General features: G+C 39.8%; 1 long non-coding RNA gene across 2 annotated transcripts; it reads left to right on the forward strand.

Moving 5' to 3' along the window:
* The first annotated feature begins 6 nt into the window (after positions 1 to 6).
* Positions 7 to 7,751, forward strand: LOC111868386. 2 transcript variants are annotated; one of them, XR_002843504.1, is made up of 4 exons: positions 7 to 252; positions 761 to 995; positions 1,568 to 1,808; positions 7,697 to 7,751. It is a non-coding gene; the product is annotated as an uncharacterized LOC111868386 (long non-coding RNA). The 2 variants fall into 2 exon arrangements; XR_004513439.1 differs by lacking the exon at positions 7,697 to 7,751 and adding an exon at positions 4,543 to 4,582.
* The last annotated feature ends 1,759 nt before the right edge of the window (positions 7,752 to 9,510 follow it).

The following is a 9,510-nucleotide window of genomic DNA, read 5'->3' on the forward strand; positions in this document are numbered from 1 at the left end:
CTTTTCTTCAGGTGAAATCTTGGAGAATTAGAAGAACTCAAAGCACACTGTTGCTTGGGTTCCTTTCCATCACCCTTATATGAACTGTGTTGCCACGATACAAATCTGACAATGAATATGGAAATGTCTTAGTGATGTGTTGTGTTCTTGTGATATGAAGAAAATGGATCCAGTACCGGTCATGATACATAGCACAAGTGCGTCTTAATGACAGTGGAAATGTCACCGAAACAACGTAACATCATTTTTGAGGTAAGCTGAAGTGCAGCAAAGTATTTTATAGGAGTTATATTAGTTGTTCTCTTGTTTTAGACTTATTTTTCATGCACTAAATTTTGGGTATAAGGTACCTGTGGTTGTTTGGCTGTAGGGTTCTTCCTCAAAGTGATAGTTGCCAGTGTGCCTCATCCTGCTTGTAGCTTCCTCTTTGAGCCTGCATGTTTGCCTTCCTACTGTGCCATCCATGCAGCCATCGTTATTCTTACCTAGTATGCATGTGGCTTCCATTGGACAAATGAAGTAAAAATGCTCACTATTTCGTTTGCATGAATTTTTTGTCTTAGTATCGTAAGATAATAAAATGTGATGTAGTTGATTTAAATTGTAATGGAACTTGATAACTGTTAAATAGTATGTGATGTACATATTTGATTTAGAGTGTTCTCTTACATAGTTAATGTAATTAATATTTGACATTCTTATGTTTTAGCTGAGCGTCAATGTATATTTCTTTGAAGCTAGTGAATTTGTTTTTCTTTAGGCCATATTCTGGAGACTAATATAGCATGGGGAGTTGCTGGTTGTTGTAGGAGTGTGTCATCCTGAATAGAATTCAGCCGCAATGTGTCAATTCAAACTGAATGAGCAGGCAAATTTAGTGGAATCTGGTGAAGAGTGTTGGTGAAAATTGATCTACTCCTGGGTATGTAAGAGAGACATACATGGTCGTATTGACAGTGGAAATGATACCGCCACAACCTTCCAACATTTACGAGGTGAAGTATTTAAGTATTCTCTTCTGCAGGAGTCATCTTAATTCTTCTGTTCACTTAGACTTGATTTCCACGTGTTACAAGTTGAATTTTTGTTAACATATCTCAGTTATGTCAGCGTTTTTTTTTTCCTTGAAGTGACAGTGGCCTGATGAATCTCGCATATCTGCATCCGCTTGCCTTAGCCTCGATTCCTGTGTGCATTCCTAATTTTCAGCATGAATAAACCTGCTTCTTTATTCTTCTTCCTTCTTTCTTGCGTGCCTGCCTGGCTGCTTGCCCCATCTGGCATTGTTTTAACTAGAATTCCTGGTGCTTCCATTGGAATGAGGGTAGAAGGAAACTCACACTATTGACTTATCATGATTTTTGTCAGTTAATGACATGACTTAAAGTAAATGTAATTAATTTGACTCAAGTTATAATGGAAATTGAGACACTGTGAAATTGTTTGTCATACATATTTAACATTATCTGTTCTCTGATTAATTAATTTAATTAAGTATTTTTTATTATGATGTCCAAGTGAAGCGTCATATATTTCGAGGGAGTGAGTGACTGATACTTTTCTTAAGGTGAAATCTTGGAGAATTAGAAGACCTGGAAGGAGATTGCTGCTTGGGGTTCTTTGCATCGCCCTTATATGAACTGTGTTGCCACAATACAAATGTGACAATGAATATGGAAATCCTTCAGTGATGTCTTGTGTTGTTGAGATATGAAGAAAATGGATCCAGTACTGGTCATGATACATAGCACAAGTACGTCTTAATGACAGTGGAAATGTCACCGCCACACCGTAAAATCATTTTTGAGGTAAGCTGAAGAGCAGCAAAGTACTTTATAGGAGTTATATTAGTTGTTCTCTTCTTTTAGCCTTAATTTTCAAACACTAAATTTTGGGTTTAAATAGGATATTACACAGGCGAAGTGACAACTTTTGTCTGTTTTTATTCATGTTAACTCTTGAGGCGCTGTTCATATTCAGGAATTTATTTAAATATGTCAGATTTGCGGTGCTTGTAACTTTAGTATAATTTACATAACTTCCATCTGTGTAAAACTTCCGCATGAAGGAAGTCTTATTATCACTACTAAGGAGCTTGCTCTGGAAGTAAACGCAGAGAAAACTAAGTTTGGGTTCGATCCCAGTTTAAGTCACGTAGGATTTGTAGTACAGAAAAATGTACTGGAAGAAATATCCGGTTTCCCTTCCCAATTTTCATTCCCTGATCTACACCACGTTCATTAATCATTCTATCATGGACACTATATATTATATTATAGTTGAAAGATCGTCGGCTGCTAAGTAACGGCTAGTTAAATAAGTGAGCCACCGTTAGGAAGCAGTCAGCAAAGACAATAGATAAGTCATGGAAACCGTGTTTTCTATGCAGTCATTCCAGGGCCTACAAAATAAGGCTCACCTCATAATTGGAAGTTTTCAAAGTTTCACAAATGTCCGCAATTTTCAAACGATTTTCAACTTTCCGCATCTATACCATTACATACCAAAAATTATACAGGCAACAAGCAGAAGTCACACGAAATAATGAGAATAATCCTCATGGAGGCACAGAACATGGCGAAATCAGACACGACATATAAGAGGCTTAAACTTGGCAGAGGTCAAGCTTACGAATCTGTACCCAGGAACTCTGACCACTAGACCACAGAGGCGTTGTAGCATAGCATAAATAAATTGGCATGATCTGCTTTGCTGACATGGACTAACAGGAGGTATGTATACAGTGCAAAAGGAAGAATAGCATGTACACTTGAAAGTGGTCAATCATATCTATAAGAGACAAACCCATCCAATAGTCTTAGAGGATGTTACACAATGATTATGAGAGTAAGGCCTTATCTTTATTATTAGACTAAACATCAGTATTATTAATATAATATGTATACACTGCGTTCAATCAAGGAGGAAACTTGGCTACAGCACTGACCGGGACCAACATTCCTCACAGATTGCTGCCATAATTGCAGATAGCAGAATGAGTCATTAGCGCTGATTAATGTGCACCGTGATCTTGTCACTGCGGTTAAAGTCGCATTAATAATCAGTCTGTGTTAGAGATATCGATAGGCGGTCGACATATATACTGAAATAAAGTTCACCATTGAACAGCGTGTCTTTATTGTCGAAAATCTTCCAAGGAAAAACTTACAGAAAATGTATCCGTAAGTTTCGTCATAAACATTCTGATTCGCCAGTTCCCATAAGTCGGTTGTATTCAAGCTTGTGAAAAAGTGGCGGGCCACAGGTTCAGTGTGTGACATAAAGAACCAATCGAAGAGGATTGTGCTGACTGAGGAAAAAGTATGGGATGTTGAGACACAACTACAGATCAGTCCTCGAAAATCATTAAGACGCTTAGTACAGGAATCTAATGTTTCACTAGGATCTGCTTTCACAGCCACAAACTTAATCAAATTTCACCCATATAAATTAGCATTTGTGCATGAGCTGAAACAACCAGATTATGCAGCAATAATTCGTTTTTGCAACAGCTACTGCAAAATGTGCACGATGGAATCATGGATCCACAGCTTCTGTTCATGACCGATGAGGCATGGTTTCTCGTTAGTGGCCATGTCAATGCACAAGATGTAAGAATATGGAGCAATGAAAATCCTCACACTTTACAGCAAGTGCCTTTACATAGTGAAAAGTGGGGCTGTGGTGTGCTGTAAGTCTGCAGTGAATCACTGGCCCCTTATTTTTCCACAAAAACGTGAACTATGACCGCTACGTTAATGATATACTGAACTCATTCTTCAAGCAGCTGACTGATGAAGAAAGACAATATGGGTATTTTCAGCAAGACAGTGCTACAGCACATTCAGCTAATGCAGCCAAAGTCTCACTTAGGGAAGTGTTTGAAGACAGAATAATCAAGAGGGGAGTGTGGCATTCCAGTTCTCAGTTTCTGTGATTTTTATCTTTGGGGAAACCTACAGGGAAAATTTTCAATTCGATGCATGCCAAACATAAACAAAATTTATATCTCCCCTCCCACCACATCCTCACACACCCTATTTCTACCTCTACCTCACCCTTCTCTCCCTCTGTTGCACTGACTTCACAAACAACATACATCGCCGAATCAGTTGCAATTTATATTCTCACCAGAGCGGACAAAATACGATGGGGTACCCAAAAGAAACCGAACTAATGTTTTTGTGGGCAGAGCTTTTGTAGTACCGCATTTTGCCGCTATGAGCGCATAGAGCTAACATTCCTGTGTCGATAAGCCGACTACCGTTGCTTCAGAAGGTAAGGACTACTTTCGGCAGAGTTTAGAGTGACAACTGTTTTGTGTGATCGTCGTTTTTGCAATGGCTAATTTTCGTGAACAGCGTGCGGTGGTGAAATTCTGCTTTTTGCTCGTGAAAAGTGGAACACAAACTCTTGAAATGTTAAAAACGGTGTACAAGGACAATGCTATGGGGAAAACTTAAGTGTTTGAGTGGTTTACCCGTTTCAAAAATGGTGAAATGTCAATTGATGATAAACCTCGTTCTGGTCGTCCTTCCACAGCCCGAACACATGAAAATGTTGAAAAAAATCATGAAATCATCAAGGAAGATCGACAGCGGACCATTGAAGAAATTGTGGAGCTGTCGGGAGTGACTTGGAGCTAAGCGGCCAGATTTGTGGCAGCCGGGTGACTGGTTTTTCCATCATGACAATGCCCCTGGTCACACAGCCCTGTCTGTACGACAATTCTTGACCAAAAATGGTATGACCCCTGTTCCTCACTCTCCATACTCACCCGACCTTGCCCCATGCGACTTTTTTTGTTTCCTCGAATGAAAAGAGACATGAAAGGAAAAAACGACGGAGGCGCTGTCAAGCATCTCAAAATATGAATTTAGACAATGTTTTGAAAAATGGAATAAAAGACTAGACAAGTGTATTAGTGTAAGTGGAGAGTACTTTGAAGGGGATTGAAGGTTTGTGCTTAAAATTTGAATAAATAAGTTAAAAAAAATAAGTTCCGTTTCTTTTGGGTACCCCCTTGTACATTGTAATATGAGGCACTGGCCAAACAGCAAGTAAACAATACAACTATATTATCAATACCAAACCAATAGTTAATCACAATAAATTTAATGGCTGTTTTTTCTACATCATTTCCACATTAATACAAAATAATACTACACGTATACCACGGCCTCAAAAGCAGTTTACTATACGAGTCTTGAATATATCACTATATGTCTGCTGGAATATAACAACACGTTTGCAACAACTGACTTCATAACATGAAATCACATGAAGAGTTTTTAACCATATTTTATTACATACCTTTCGTTTTATAACAATTTTATAATTCATTATATATTCATTCATTGATTGTATTATTTTATATTGTAACATAGTTGTCAAGTATCTATCTCTACTGTTAAAAATGAAATGCAGTTCAATAATGTGTGAATGTTGTAACCATGTATTTTGCCTGATGATGGCTTTAAAAGCCGAAACATGTAGCTAAGGTAATGTTGACCTTGACTGTTATGTTGTTGTGTTATGACGGATTACAATAAAGAATTTTATCTAAAGGGAAAGGCCTACAAGAATAATCCTTGCACCACTGAAGCTCTGCAGAATGAAATAACTCACTTAATTAGTTCAATTGAACCAACTTCAGAATGTGTCGCATAATTTAATTATATGATGCAAGGCATATTTGCAAGCAGAAGGGGGTCACTTCCAACGTTTGTTATAAAGCATGATAACTTTCTGTTATCCTTTTACAGTATTCCTATAAATGTGTGCATGTACAGAAACTGATGTGAGGGAACCAGCGATACGACTGCTCTCTCGCTAGCGGGAAAGGCACAGTAGTCGTAGAGAAACAATCCATCCGCTCTACGCTAGCGAGCATGTATGCATTTATCAGCACTAATGACTCATTCCGCTACTGGCAGTTACAGCAGCAATCTGTGAGGAATGTTGTTCCTGCTTAGTGCTGTAGCCAGATTTCCTCAACGATTGAACGCCCTGTATAATATATATAATATATTAATATAATATTATGAAAGTAAGGGTTCATTTGATAAAAGAAATTCCTCTGTTCATGAACCTCAAGAGACTTGGTGCCAAGACAAACTGATCGGCAAACCGCCGGTGGTGAAGTAAATCTATAACTCTGACTTCACACCAGGTCAGTTAAACCGTGTAGAGCCAGGTTCGAATACCTCCACCGTAGCCCTGGGAGTCGTAGGAGACAATGAAAAGGAACTCAGTGCCTAGGAGTATAACAGGGTCACTCTGTTCCTAGGTGATATAAATACGGGAATGTGACCTTACAGTTTGGTAGAATCTCAAATCTGAGGCTGTAAACTGTAGTCATGGATCCAGCGGGACTCAGAACCGAGAATGACTGCCTCGGCGAGGGCCAGCAGCAATTGTAAATGACAGACCCATCCTCTTGTCACAGAGGGTGCCCTAAAACAAACCCGCAATTATCTGACAGTAACAAACATTTTTCCTTCTGCCCGAGATGTGGTTTGATGCCAAGACAGACTGGAAGACTGACCATGGGTCGTAATATAGTTGGAACTTTTTACTTTTTTGACACCAAGGTTTTATACCACTTACATTGAACAAACGGGATAGCCCCTTTGTGAACCATATTAAATGCTTCGGTGTAATGATCGACAAGAGGATTATATGAAGATTGCATAGAGAATGATCGAAGCCAGTACCTTTAGAAAATTTATTAGCGTCTATACCTTACGTTAAAGTGAGCAATTAAGCGCTAACCTTAAATTAACCCTCCATAAAGCACTAGTTAGATCATTAACGACTTATGTTTGCCCCGCCTGGAAATTTGCTGCAGATATCTATTTTTGCAGTGCTTACAGAACAAGGTTCTCCACACTATTCGTAAATCCCAAAGTGCATACCTGTCCTCGACTTGCAAACAGTTTTGAAGTACCGTATATTTATGAATAGACAAAGAAAATTTGCAAGTAACAAGCAGAGGTAATATAAAAACATGAAAATGCAAATGCTCTTGACATCGGAAAAGTGAGGCCCAACACAGAAAATATAAGTGGTTTAAGCTTGGCGGCGGTTAAACGTACGACTGTTCCGGTGACTAGGCAGTCGTTGTAAAATGAGCTACATGATTTAGGGCATGATCTACTCTGCCAAACCTAGACATGCCAAACTTACATGTAATGTTGTAAATGCAGATGACACGTACTACTGATTTTGACCGCGGTAAATGATAGAACCGTCCTCTCGTTAGAGTGGACGCCCCACATCAACAGAACCGCAACTGACAGTAATAAGAATCTGGTGTTGGGCCCCGAGTGGAGCTTGACACCTAGACTGACTGGCCAACTGATCATCGTTTGTAATATGACTTTGAATTGACACCAAGACTGTACAGCAGATTATGCCCTATCTTCAGTAGTTCCGGATAAAACAGCAGTCTAGTCGCTTGAACGGTCGAATGCTTGACTGACGTCAAGTTTAAGTCTCTTATATTTCCTCTGTCAGGCTTCGCCTTGTCCAGTGTTGCGAATATTTGCATTTTCATGATTTTGTATGCCTTCTGCTTCTTCTCTGCAGAATGTTATGTAATCATATATTTACAAAAATCTGAAAGTCATGTCAAATCGCGAACCAGTGTGCTCCTTGGAAAATTTTCAATGGTGAGAAGAACTTTGTTTTGCAGGCACTGCAGTTCCAATAGACGGGTACCTGCCGCAAACTCCCACGCATGGAAAGTGTAAGTCATGATAATCCTAATGATCAAATTTAATATCAGAGCTTTTTTTTGTATTGCTAGTGGAGTGGGACTAAGTCCATTTACTGCGGCCACTTCTGGCCTATTGTACCAGCCCCACATGATAGGTGAGGGTAATTGTGCACCAATTGGTGGAATGAAGATTGGCAGGAGAAACCGAAGTACTCACAGAAAACCTGCCCCAGCGCCACTTTGTCCACCAGAAATCCACTTGACCAGACCCGGGATCGAACCCGGGCTGCCGTGGTGGGAAGCCAGCGACTAACCGCTTAAGCTATGGCGCGGCCATACATCAGTGTTCAATCGCTCAAGTTCGAATAGGGAATATGTTCTAATAAATGTTCTGGAGGCATTGACTTCGATCATTTCTATGTGCAATCTCCATGCAACTTTCTTATAGAAGATTACACGGAGATATTTTACACTATTCACAAACGGAATATTTCGTCCATTCAGTATAAGATGGGACTCCGGCGGTCGACGACTGCGAGGAAAGTAAATCCCCCTAGTCTTATCTTCATTAATTTTAATATTCCAGCACTTGCACCAGGCTTCCATTGAGCTAAGACAACGCTGGGCATTTCTGACAAAATATCCACCTTTCGATCTTTCGCATACACACAGGTGTCATCAGCAAATTCAACACCAGGTGTTCTGGGGGAACATTTATATACCTGTTGTACAAAGTATGGGACAGGACAAGAACTTGAGGCATCCCTGCTTGCATTTCCCTTGGCGTAGACATTTCGCCTTCCACCGAAATACTGAATTGGCTTTGTGAAAGAAAGGAACGAATAAGCGTGATCAAATAGGTTGAACATTCCAAATTAGATAACTCATACAGCAAACCTGAGTACCATGTGGTATTAAAGGTTTCTTCGATGTCCAAGAACACCACGGAAGTAGGCCTTTTTATGTTGAAATAAAGGGTCACATAGTCTGCTAACCTCAAACATTGCAGAGTCGTGCTTTGACAGGCACTGAACTTACTTACTTGTAATGGAGCTGAGCCCTTCTGGAGGAGCCGCCAATTCTGCAGCTACTCAAGAATTTCCCAGCATTTTATGGAACCCGAAGGTTCATCACCGTGTTCACAAGAGACATCCACTGGTCCCTATTCTGAGCCAGATCGATCTAATCCATACCATCCCATCCTATCTCTCCAAGATCCATTTTAATATTGTCCACCCACCTACGCCTTGGTCTTCCCAGTGGTCTCATTCATTCTGGCTTTCCCACCAACATCCCATATGCATTCCTTTTCTCCCCCATTCATGCTACACGCCCTGCCCACCTCATCCTCCTTGACTTGATCATTATAATTATACTTGGAGAAGAGTACAAGTTATGAAGTTCCTCATTATGCAGTTTTCTCCAACCTCCTGTGATTTCATCTCTCTTTGGTCAAAATATTCTCCTCAACACCCTGTTCTCAAACACCCTCAGTCTGTGTTCCTCCCTTAATGTCAGAGACCAAGTTTCACACCCATACCTAACCACAGACAAAATTATAGTTTTGTATATTCTAACTCTTATGTTTTTGGACAACAGATGAGAAGACAAAAGGTTCTGGATTGAATGGTAGCAAGCATTACCTGAGTTCAATCTTCACTTAATTTCCTGCTGAATCAGGTTTTGAATTGTTATCGTCATTCCCAAATATCTGAACTGTGGCACATTTTCAGAACATCTGTTTCCTATCTTTATGTCATGATTTTGCCCTGCATTTTGGTGACGAGACA

This window comes from Cryptotermes secundus, unplaced genomic scaffold (assembly GCF_002891405.2).
Source record: "Cryptotermes secundus unplaced genomic scaffold, Csec_1.0 scaffold6092, whole genome shotgun sequence".
In the NCBI taxonomy this organism is placed as follows: domain Eukaryota; kingdom Metazoa; phylum Arthropoda; class Insecta; order Blattodea; family Kalotermitidae; genus Cryptotermes; species Cryptotermes secundus.